We start from the raw sequence: 13,231 nt of genomic DNA on the forward strand, positions 1-13,231 counted from the left end.
TTTGACTCTACCCACACCAATCATTGATACTGCATCCATACATGGCTGTACTTAGTTGCCAAATATGGCTCTTATATATCCACTTCAGGCTCATGAAAGTTAACAAATGTCAGAAGCAATGTAGCTCACACATGAATTAATTGGAAGATCCTGAAGTCAGCCGTTTTCAAAACCTGAAACTTGACATGTTGATCAAATCTGTCATTGGTGGAGAGAGTGGCTTTGGCATTTGCTTATATGAAGAGGCTTTAACACTCATGTGAACTACTACTATCATGTGAACTACTACTATAGCAAATATACAAATGCCACTGTCACATCAACAAATTCTGCATATTCAATTCTTAAAAGGTTTATGATTATGGCTCTATTTTGAAGAACACAGCTAGGCATTAACAGAGATAATATGAACAAAGAACACTTTCAGATTTTCTTTACAAGATAAATCTGGTGACAATGAATTTAACTAAGTCCCACATTAGGAAGCTAATTAATTAATTATATTCATTAATTGTGAAATAACTGTATTTTGATATGGCACTTGCAATTAATAATAAATAAAATGCCTCACAAAAAAAAGTGAAGCACCTGGATGACATGGTTTGATGTCAGTTTAACTTTGTACACTTACACATCATCGGTGGGTATGTCCAGCAGAGTGCATTAATGTTGTTAATGTTTAGTGTTGTAACCATGTCTGGTAGGATATATGAGGGGTATGAACAGCATCAGACACGTACACTGAGATGCCTTGTACTTGGGTGAAGCAGCGTTACAAGCATCTGACAGTTTGAAAGGGGGCCGCATTGTGGGCCTCTGTTTGAATCGTGCAATATACATATTTGTGGGGCATTCTGAGAGACAGTGGCCCAATGTTGGACTGCCTGGGAGCATGAGAGCAGGTATACTTGTGAAGGTCCAGTTGATCACATCTGACCACCACAAGAGGGTGTTGCTGTATTGTGCATCAGGCACATTGCATCCCATTTACCTTGGTGCCTGCCATCCAAGAACATGTAATGGATCCTCTGTGACATTCTGTATTGTCTTGCACTGTTGCTTAGAGACTAGCAGCAGATGAATTGGAGAATTACCATTTCATGCGTAAGCTGGAGTTAATAACACAACACAGACAGCTGTGTTTGGAATGCCGTCACGCCTGAGAAGCATGGACTGTTGACGAATAGTATCCCATTATGTTTGACAATGAATGGTAGTTCTGCACTATCCTGGATAACCACTATCAGCAAGTACGGTGGCAACATCGAGAGGGGACTCATTTTTGCAATGGTTTGGAGAGAGACATAATGTTAATGCTCATGGCATGGTGTGGGAAACCATCGGGTATGACTAACCGTTACAGCTAGTAATGATTGAAGGAAATCTGATGGCACAGTAATATGTCACAGACACAGGATGTCCTAATATGTTACTTCATGAAACAGTATCTTAGTGTCATTTTTCAAAAGAACAATGATAATCCATACATGCCATTTCTCTATGAAATATCTGCATGATGTTGGGGTACTCTCAGTGCCAAGAAGATCACCTGATCTGTCCCTGATAGAACATGCATGAGACCAGCTCAGATGTCACCTCTTTCTGAGTGCAAGTAAACAGGATATTAAGGACCAGTTGCAACATTTGTGTGCCAGCTTGCCTCAGGAGAGGAAATAACAGTTTTATGACACTCTTCCCAATTTAATCAGTGCTCAGACTGGGGGGTGCATCATCATACTGGTAAGTGGGTTCATACTGCCAAGTTCTTTGTATATTTGACTCAGTTTTGTAATAACTGAAATAACATAACATATCCTCTCAACCAGTGAGGTTTTATGCTGTTTCCTCCTCCCCTTCGGGGTGCTTCACTTTTTTGTTAGGCACTGTAAATGGATTAGTTGTGCCAGCAGCAGGAATGTAAAAAGAATATATTATAACCATATTATTTTCACTAACTATATTATCTTGGACCATGGTTTGTTAATTTCAGTTCCCATTACAAAATACACTGATGGGAAAAACAATACAACACCAAAATATAATTAATGTAGACTAATGAAATTTCAGGAATACATTTGTCTAGGTAACATATTTAAGTGAGTAACATTGCTAGATCACAGGTTAATGTAAGCACGAGATGAGCCATTGCAAATTTGAAATGCTGGCACATTAATAACTGGTATCACCAACAAAATGTTGAATACAAGCATGCAAACATGCATTCATTCTATTTTACAGATACTGGATATCAGTTTGTAGGATGGAGTTCCACACCTGTTGCACTTAGTTTATCAACAAAGCTGTTTTTGGACAACCCTGGAGTAGTCTGCATCCAATGATGTTCTACATGTGCTCAATTGGAGACAGATCTGGTGATTGGGCAGGCCAAAGCAACATGTCAACAAACTGTAGAGCATGTTGGGTTACAACAGAGATATGTAGGTGAGCCTTATCCTGTTGGAAAATATCCCCTAGAATGCTCTTTACAAATGGCAGCACAACAGTTTGAATCACCAGACTGACAAAGATTTGCAGCCAGGGTGTAAGGGATAATCACAATAGTGCTCCTGCTGCCACATGTAATCTCACCACAGACCATAACTCCAGGTTTAGGTCCACTACATCTAGCACACAAATAAGTTGATTGCACACCCTAAATTGGCCGCCTCTTAACTAACACATGGGAATCACTGGTACCAAGGCACAACAAGCTTCCATCAGAAAACACAACCAACCTCCACCCTAACCTCCAATGACCTCACACTTTACACCACTGAAGTTGCAAATGGTGGTGGTTTGGGATCAGTGGATTTCATGCTACAGCATCCAATTTGGAGCTGTCTTTGACGTAACAGTTTGTTGTGTGTCTGTGGAGCCAACTGTTGCTCAAATTGCTGCTGCAGGTTCAATACAATGCACCAGAGCAAGACACCAAACACAATGGTCTTCCCTGTCAGTAGTGCCACATGGCCATCTGGAGCATGGAATTCTTGTGACTGTATATCCTCATGAACACTACTGCTGCAGTCATGTACACTGGATTCATTCCTGCCACATAAGGAACATCCAGCTTCTCATAGCCCTATTACACGACCTCATCCAAATTCAGTGAGGTACTGATAATGGCATCTTTGTTACCTTAAAGGTGTTTTTTACAAGCACCAACAAACAATGTCCAGTCTCACAGGCAAATAATGCTCACAACCATTACAGTGTGTATTTAAAGCAATTCTGATTTGTATACTCGTAGTGGCACAACTAACGCCACTCTTGCATGTGACTGGCGTGAAATTTGAAGAGAGATCATCTTTCAGACGCAGAAACGGCCTACCAACATCCGCTTATGTTGCACAACTCTTCTCCTTCTTCCACTGGTGTATTATTGTAAAACAATATTTTTTCCAACACAAATTATGATTAAATAACAGAAATAATAATATGTCCATTACATTAATGAAACTCTCAAGGCCAGTTTTCATGGACTTTAGGTATTACTCTGAGACAAACAGAACATTGTAAACTGGGCTGTTACTAGAGCGCTTTAGTGCTTTCAGTACTTCTCACTGTACAAGTGTGAAATGGCTCTCAAGACTCCTACAGTAACATCTCCCACATGGTATCAGTCTGGTGGTAGCAGGCCTCAGCTCACAGATATTCTTGTGCGACCTCTCAGTATTTGTTGCAGTACTCCACATAAAATGTAGTGGTGTTGTGCCTCTCATGAAGCCTAGAAATGAATTCTTTCACACTATGGGGGTCTCTCCCGTAGCATCATGAATGATTTACTGTGGGCTTGTCTTTATGTCTGATTGACTAGATCAAATCCTATGTATCATCAATTCAATTACTGGGTAAAAAGTAACCATGTTACTGGCCTGACTGCAGCACTAGGAGGGGATGGTGGTGGATGCATCACCCGGCCACATTTTCCCATGGGTAAGATCGCCAGTACTCATTTGAGAGCAGGTTGAGTGGACCTGGGGCCATCCTGGAGGGAATGCCATGGTCACATTGGCACCACAAAAATTTTCATGATTTTTAATAACAATTTTATGCATGCAAGTCACAGCAGTCTGCAGATAAAATCGCGAATTGTCTTTGAGAATCCACACACAAATCATTTAGGTATTTACACTCAATGTGATTAGGAGATATATTGAACATTTACACTGATCAGTTTCCCCCTAGCCTTGGACATTCAACAATTTTCATTATTTATCCTGCTATGCACACTGAATATGAACCAAAAGTAAATGTGTGTACAACAGCTGAATACCATGGTAAGTTATAAAAATTTGAGGAATTTGAGTATGCGACTACAAAAACAAATATAGGGTAATCATCTTGAGAATATACATAAATGACAAATATCTACCATAATATATGAAAATACTTAACCCACCCAACAAAATGTAATAAAACTAACTCAAATTTCTGTAACCCAAAATCTACACATAGTTAAATCACAATCACATGATACTTTCCAGTACAATTTTAACAACTTTTTTGCCTCAAATCTGTGGAGAGCACATATCATAGTACAAAGGTATCAAAACAAATTACAGTAACGCATAGAAAAAGTAATGAATTGCATAATTATTAACTCTTATTGGCATGCACAGATGAAATGGAAATTACATTTTTTTCACTGTTTTCAACACAAAAAGTTTCTCTTTGTACCCACAATGTCTCATAGAATTTTTTTCACACAAAGGTCAATTACATATTTCAACTTATGTATTTCATTCATCTGCCACTTACATTCAGCAAAAACATACATCATTCATAACATTGCACTACATATTACTCTGAAGTACAACACTGTTTCTTTACTAAACTGAATTAATCTCCCCTTCAAAAAGTATGACATTAACCCATTCGCTGCTGCAAACATACCTTCTAGATGCTGAACTGAGCACTGTGTCATTATCATCTAATGCATCTACCTGCAGTAAGTCGCCTGCATTTGGGCTTCTACCTGAGTGGCATACCATGGTCTGCAATGTCTCCTTGTCACCACCGAGATGAACACTTTTGTACGTGTAAAAATTGGTTTCCGACTTTGAAGCTTCTCTGTGAATTTTTGGTTGTTACAAAGTCTCAGAGACATAAAGATCGCTTATCCTTCAATAATTTCTGATCTGATTTTGGTAGCCCACTTCAAGAGTTACTGTCACTTGCAGATTCTTTGAATGTGGAAGAACTATCAATACCTCCTTTCGAAATTTAAGACTCTAGTGTTACACCTGCTGATGCAGAATGCTTAAGAGTGTTGCTTTCAGAATCTGTGGAGGAGTTATCACTTATGTCAAATCGAATAGTTCATCAGAACTGTCACTCTTCATTATCTTCTCTTTATCACTTCCTCAATGCAACCATGACACCCTGTCATTTTCTTTGTAGAACAGATGAGGAGGAAAATACCATAATTCCAATCCTGATGAACAGTTGTATGTAAAGCAAAGTAGAATACAGCAAAATGTAATCACAACAGACAAAGTATCTTAACACAATTTAGTGGCTAAAATTGTGAAGATATACTGAGATATGAAGTGGATATAACGAAACAAACTCATCAATAGCACTAGCTACCTGAGTGGTGATGCATCTATACTTGTCTTCAGCATTCAGCAGTTGGAAAGGAGGCCTGAGATAACTTTTCAGTAGCACTGAAGGAAAACCTAGAAGCTGCACTTAACCTCGTCATAGCACCTAACGAGTGGAGGAGCACGACGAATCAACTTATCAAAAACAATCAGGTAAGAAATATTTCTTAATTTCACTGTATGTAATTTTATCACTTCTCTTCTACCTTCTGATAAATTTTTGATCCATATACAACCCAATTCACAACTGGAATAACTTTGAAACGTCTTTTCTTCCTGTGTCAGCTTATTTGTTGTTCTCTCTTTTATGTCTTTGGTTATCTTCACAAGAATGGTATACTACTACAGGTCATAACTTCCCTCAGTAATCACAAGACTTATGCAGCCCTATCACATTCCCTTAGCACATATTCCAGTAGCCAATTTCTCCAAGGGATTCTCATATTCTCACAACTGAATATTTCATGGCGCATGTTCCCAAAGCCTACCAATTTATCTCAATGACTTTTGCCAACAAACTGCTGTTCCTCTTAATCACCTTCCTTTGCACTAACAACTCATTTAACTGTATCATCTACAGTGATGCTGCTTTTCTGTAACAGCTATGGTCACCTTCAACACCAAGCTCCACCACTTCCAATAATTCATCATTAATCAAAACTTCTGGCATCATAAAACTTTGCTAGTTCATATTGATTACTCCTGAAAATCTCCCATTATATTCATTCTCCTCTCTTCTGCACATATACTCCAATGCTCCCATCCTGTCTTTACCATTTCAATCAATTTTGGAAGCTGACTGCAGGTGGTGTTTTCTTTCTAAATTATCACAGCCAGATTTTCTCACAGTGTTTTACTGCCAAAAAGAACATCACATATTTACACAATTGCGATTAACATACTCTTACTCACTAGTACTCCAGGTGAATCAATCCATGTTCTTATAACTATCATTTTTCTCACATTCAAAATTCTAGCACCAACATTTCACCTTATTATTTCTCCATCATTTTACTCAGTTCTCAACACTTTCTATGAATACAAAAAATTAAAACTTCCAGCACTGTATTGATCTCAATTTCTTAGTCTTATTGTCATGCATAAAAATTTTCAGCCTTTAGTCAGTTCTGGAGACAGCTCCTTGCCTCAGTGACTTTGTCTACATCTGACTTTACATTTTGTGTTGAATTGGTCATTTGTATGTCAATACATTTCTTTTCTCCTGTTCCATGAAGTGTTAAAAAATGACCACTGCAGTCATTACTATGGACAATGTTTCATGGTTTATTGCATCCTCCTTGCAGTTCATGACATGACATTTGAGTATCTCTTATTTGGACCATATCATCAATGTGGCCTTAGTGTACATAAGCATATAAAAATTTATTGATTTCACACTTAAAAATACCTGTATAGGCATAAGAAAATGCCTCCTCACAGTAGGTCACAAGTTTTGATCAGACATCCTGCAGCAGTCTGGATGATATGCATGAATGGCTAAATTTGACGCTTAAGTAGCTACGGCCTGCCTTGAGTGTACTTCATACTGTCTATCAAAGATTAAGTTTTAATGGTGTCTACGCTGAAATGCTGTTTATGTTCTCAAGAATTTCTCCTTAAAATGTAAGTATATTGTTCAATTGCTACATAAAACTGTACACCATGCACCTTTCTTGCTGTCTATTGCTTTCTGAATCATCAACATCTTTTACTCCTCAGTGATTACTTCCACTCAGAAATGTGCCTCATCATCTTTGGGGAACAATATCTGGTTCACATTTCTGCTACATCTGTACTTTGGCAATGAAATTTCTGTTGTTGGCAAGCCTAGGGGAGTTAGTCTTATCTAAGGGCTACTGTTACTTTCATTTACAATTTATTACTGTAATCTCCCATTATGTCTGTTCAATCACCTGTTCTTGCACAATATTAATCTACACACAGGCTTTATCAAACTCATGTGGATCCATAGCAATTTCTCTCTGACTCTCACTTATAGTTCTCGTGATGATGTACACTCTTTTCAACTGCCGAGATTTGTTCACGTTCTCATTGCAGGCTTTCATTTATACTGGTTATTTCTTGCATGAAAATATAAATCTCATCATCTATTACTTCTTGTGTTTCTTTCTGCTCTTTCCCAAATTTACTATAAGTTTCTGCCTTGAAATCTTTCATATCTTTGGTAGAATATTTTCACATCTCTAAGATCTAGGAACTGGTTAGTTTTATTTGAGCATTCATGTAATCTTCTCAGAAGTAATGTTGAATGTTTACCTTCTAAGACGTATCTTCTCAGTAAATACTTGGGTTATCAGTCGACAAAGGTTTGGGCAGTCACATAATTTCATAATGTTTTTCAGATTATCTCTAATCCTGTAATTTGTTCATCTGTTTCTCCTTCATTCACTTTAACTCCTGTAAGGAATACTATCTCCCTATCTTTCATTGCTGAATTCATATTTACAATTCTCATTGGAACCCACATTGATTTTTGTTCTACACCACAAAATAATGAACTACATGCAATTTTTACTCTGTTGCTCTTTCCAAGCAATTCAGTAAAAGAAACATTCCCTAATTTCCTCCAAAATAAGATAAAAAATCATTCAAAATGCTGGTAAACAACACCAAGGCAAAACAGAGAAAAATCATGATGAAACAATTACAGAATTACATGCACAACCCACCAACAAACAACATGTCCTCATGCAATCCACCCGTAAGTTTATTGCCAAAAGCTTGCTGAGTCAATCTGTTAATCTGTTAGCTAATGTTAATTTCAAACAAAATTTGTGGCAATCCAGAAAATGGACATATAATATGACATTGGGCAAATTGAGCTATGGGCATTCATAACAGATTGCGCTTCGAGGGTGGATTGAAAAGTTCTTGAAATCACCACGAAACGTCAGCGCTAGCACAAAGAGTTTTTCCAAGTGACATTCAATGAACTGTTGCCTGTAAAAAAGGTGCCATGTCAGTGGTCTTGGAAGATAGCTGTGGCAGTGACGTGGCTCTGCTGTTTCCACATAGTGATTAGATTTGAGCAGTGATTAAGTAGTTCCTAATGAAAGGTATGAAAGCAAATGACATTCATGCTGATTTCCAGAATGCACTGGGCGGGGGGAGGGGGGGACTGCTCCTTCATATTCAACTGTTGCCAAGTGGACAAATGAATTTAAATTTGGTTGGGAGAGATTTGATGATGATTTGCACAGTAGTCAGGCAAAATGTGTTACTACTACAGAAATCATTGCAAAAGTGCACAAAATGGTCATGGAGGATAGCCAATTGAAAGTGTGTGAAATTGTTGAGGCTTGCCAGATGTGATTTGAAATGGTATATCATATTTTAACTGAAGAATTAGAAATTAAAGAATTATCTGCAAGATAGGTGCCACGACTCTTGATGCTGGATTAAAAATGTGCCGTCGCCATGGCAAAATTATACAAGCTAAGGTATCAGTTGTTACCACACCTGCCTTATTCACCTGATGTGGCTCTGTCAAACTTCCATCTCCTCCCAAAACTGAAAATTTTTCTTGGTGGACGAAAATTCACTTCAAACAAAGAATTGACAGCCAGAGTTGACAACTATTTTGCAGGCCTGGAGGAAACTCATTTTTGAGATGGGATCAAGGCACTAGAACATCGTCGGACCACGTCCATTAATCTACAAGGAGACTACATTGAAAAATAAAAAAAGTTTCAGTGATTAAAGCACTTTTTTCCTATCCCATTCCGAGGACTTTTCAAACCACCCTTGTATTATGGGGATGTCCTTACAAATTGGATTCCACTTTGTAACCTCCAGTTATGTGGTGATGCATTAGTTAAGCACCAAGTTAGAGAAGTTAACTATATTTATTAACTGTGAAATAATAGCATTTGAGTGAAGTGTATGTAATTAGTAATAAATAAATATTGTAGTGCACAAGCTGCGGGGATGTAAATTTATCACATTACAACTATTTTATTTCCAATAAGTATATTGTTTTGGAACCATGGTTAGTCAATTTCATTTACTGCCTACAAAAACCAATTATGAAAGAGTATCATTCCATTACACACTAAAATTAAAACATGAAAACAATAATACACCCATTTGTTAATGAATATTGCAGGGTCCTTTTTCCTAGCTTTTAGTTATTACTCCGAGACAAATGGTACATGGGTTGTTACTGGAGTGCTTGAGCACAATTTGTTACCAGGTGCAGCACAGTGGTGCGCTGACATCGCGAGGCTCGTGTGACATCATCTCCCAGGTGGCTGCTGCAACTGCAGTGACGGAGGCAGCGGCGTCTGGGTGGAACTGAACATGTGGCTGCCAGCTATTATTGCTTAATCACAAAATCGAGGTCTTGTACAACCTCCCACCCTCCCAGAAAATGTTGATGGACCTCACCTCAGTCATAGCAGCAAAGTGTGCCATGAAACCTACTGTTCTGCAAAATTACACGAACTAAGGTACGAGTTGTTACCACACCTGCCTTATTCACCTGATGTGACTAGCAGACTTCCAACTCTTCCCAAAACTGAAAATTTTTCTAGGTGGATGAAGATTCACTTCAAACAAAGAAGTTTCCCGATACCTGTTCGACCAGTTTGGATTCTACTTCTCACCAGTTAAGTTATTTGCCAAGAACTCACACACACACTCTCTCTCTCTCTCTCTCTCTCTCTCTCTCTCTCTCTCTCTCTCTCTCTCTGTGTGTGTGTGTGTGTGTGTGTGTGTGTGTGTGTGTGTGTGTGTGTGTGTGTGTGTGTGTGTGTGTGTGTGGGGGGGGGGGGGGGTCACAAGATATTTCCTCTCTGAAAGCATTCCTGTGCTACACTGGGTAAAGTTCCTACAAAGACATTCCCGTTTCTCCAATATCTGAATGCACAGCATCCTTCCATGTTACCAGTTTGTCAGTTACATTCAACAAATGCCTTTACTGTGCAAATATTACTCCACTACAATCCAACTACATGTGCTGAGTCAGACCCATTAGACCTACATCCACAGTAGCCTACTGGAATGACCCCACAGCTTCATTTTCAGTTGATGTACTTTGGTTCGGGGTGGTGGTCTTCAGTGGCAAAGCTTTTCTGCCTTTAACCCAAAAATATTACTATCTTTAAAAGAGAACAATCCTACCAATCTAGCATCAGATACTAATGATTTCACATCTTCTATGTACACGACACACTGATCTTGCTAAATAACACTGCACACACATGTGTGATGATTTATACCATACTTCAGTTATTTATTGTCTGCAGTATACCTCAAATGAATTTGTCGTTTGTGCTTCTCCTTAATTTATGTTCACTTGTGGTATAGAGGGAGCAAAATGTAACACTCACAAAAAAACACCCATAGCAAGAAATGCTGGAAAACACTATTTCGATGATCCATTCAGTTGCTGTCATATGTCAGCACATGCGTATCTCCCACATGCTCTGTCCATGGGTACTTCACTGTGTCATTATGTTTGAGTAAGTGAGAAGAGCAGATGCTTTAGGCACCAACTGGATGCAACACAAAATTAAATTCATGATAAAACAGTATGTTTTTCATTGTCAATTCATGCAAAATGTGTGGAACTATTTGTGCAAGAGTTCGAGACTGGAACTGTTTTGCTGAAATCTACAGTAAAGTGCCATTAAGTATCAGAAAATCCCCATCAGTGCTTTGAAGAACCATTGCATAACCTCAAGATTGGTGTTCAGTGCATTATGTCTGGTGTTGGCATCTTAACATGTGTCTATGAACTGTTAATGCTAACTACAATGTTCAGAAACTGTGTAATCCATATGTTGATCAACTCACAAAAGACATGTTACTGTATGGATATTTTCAACACAATGGAGAAACAGCACACACCACCTTGACAAACTTGTCAAGCATGTATGAGGTGTTTGGTGAGGATAGGACAATCAGCAGAGGCCATAGAATCTCTTGGCCACCTCAATTGCCTCATCTCTCCACTTGTGGTTTTTACCTGTGGGGCAAACTGAACGGCCAAGTGTTCTCAAATAATCCTCACACACCAGAAACACTGTATTTTCTATCCTTCAGGCAGAGCTGGTGTATGTCTCTCACACAGTCTGATAGATCAAGCACAGTGTTGCATCAACATTGACTGTGTTCGTTTCCAGATTATTCTGTGATGTTCATTAACACACAAGGGTCAACCTTGTGTCAGACTTATAATTATTATTTTCTTGAGACAGTTTTATATTTTTCAGCCTGTAATTTCACTGTAATACTACCTAATCCCACAGTACATACAAAACGAAAGTGAAAGGAAAGTACTTATTCTGTATTTTATATGACAAGATAAATGATAATATTTATACTGAAATTTTAAATAGTAAAAATGCAGTCACACATGTTTACATTGATGTTAACTGATCATGTACTGTAACCCTTTCAAAATGGAAATCTTTATAGGAATCAACACAGCTTTCTCAAAAACAAGAGTCTGTAAAACTCTTGCTGTCTATTTGTTCACAGGATCCTGTGTATTGTACACAAAGAAACTGAAGTAGATGCTTTTTGTTCAGAATCCAGAATTCATTCAGTGCAGTTCTGCACTTCTATTTAGTGAACAAAATATGAACTAACTGTATATCAGACCTGATTTGTGATTACATTCATGATTTCCTAAAAGATTATATTCAACTAGTCATCCTCAACTGTGAAACTGATGAATGTATGCAGTGCCCCAGAGGAGTTATGTTTATTACACACACACACACACACACACACACACACACACACACACACACACACACTTGCCATCCACCACAACAAGAAAAATCGGAGAAGTTTGAGTTTATATGGAGGCTTATGGACAGTAATTTTTTATGTACAGTTAATGACAGACAGGAAATGGGAGAAATTATATCAGCTTTTTTACTTTCTGTCTGAAAAAGTAAACAACAAGTGACAATAAATAGTAAAAATGTATGTTTTTTTAGTTGGTATAATTAACTGATGGCTCAGGACAACTATATTAATTACTATACTGTTCCTGATAAACGACGAATGTTTTCCTGTGATAATATGATTTAAAATATGTTTTCCAGTCAGCTGTCTCATGACAACCCCTAATTTGAGATACTTTCTAAACAATCCCAACCAACAAAGACAGCATTACTGTCGCCCAAATATTGCATATGACATTTGTAAAACAAAGTTGTTCAGACAGCAAGCAGTGAGGTTTCAGAGGCGTACCCCTGTTGTGATTGTTGTCAGTTGTGTAAGTAACCAAATGTCAATATTTTCTGGAGATATCGATAACTGGATTATGAGGAGCTACAATAAAATACTTTGCTTTAGGTTGTTTAAATCCATAGAAAATAGAAATCAAATTTAAACTCTAAAATGAAGATTCTCCCCCTCTGTAAACAATAGTTAATAAATATCTTGTTGAATTTAAGCATAGTCGTGCATCTAATGAAGATGAGATGTTTACAATGCCAACATCTTATATGACTGATAAAACTCTGGCAAAAATTCTTAACTCCATGGAAACTGACTGAGTATTGCAATATTAGAAAGGTCTTAATAAACCACATCTACCACATTTTGCATAAAATATAGTGTACGACGAAGTTTTGTGCGAAACACAT

General features: G+C 37.9%; 1 protein-coding gene across 4 annotated transcripts in view; it reads right to left on the reverse strand.

The window, feature by feature from the left end:
- Positions 1–13,231, reverse strand: part of LOC126187507 (protein spire) — an 806,238-nt gene that overhangs the window by 21,315 nt on the left and 771,692 nt on the right. The window lies entirely within an intron of this gene.

Source organism: Schistocerca cancellata, chromosome 5 (assembly GCF_023864275.1).
Source record: "Schistocerca cancellata isolate TAMUIC-IGC-003103 chromosome 5, iqSchCanc2.1, whole genome shotgun sequence".
NCBI classification, from domain to species: domain Eukaryota; kingdom Metazoa; phylum Arthropoda; class Insecta; order Orthoptera; family Acrididae; genus Schistocerca; species Schistocerca cancellata.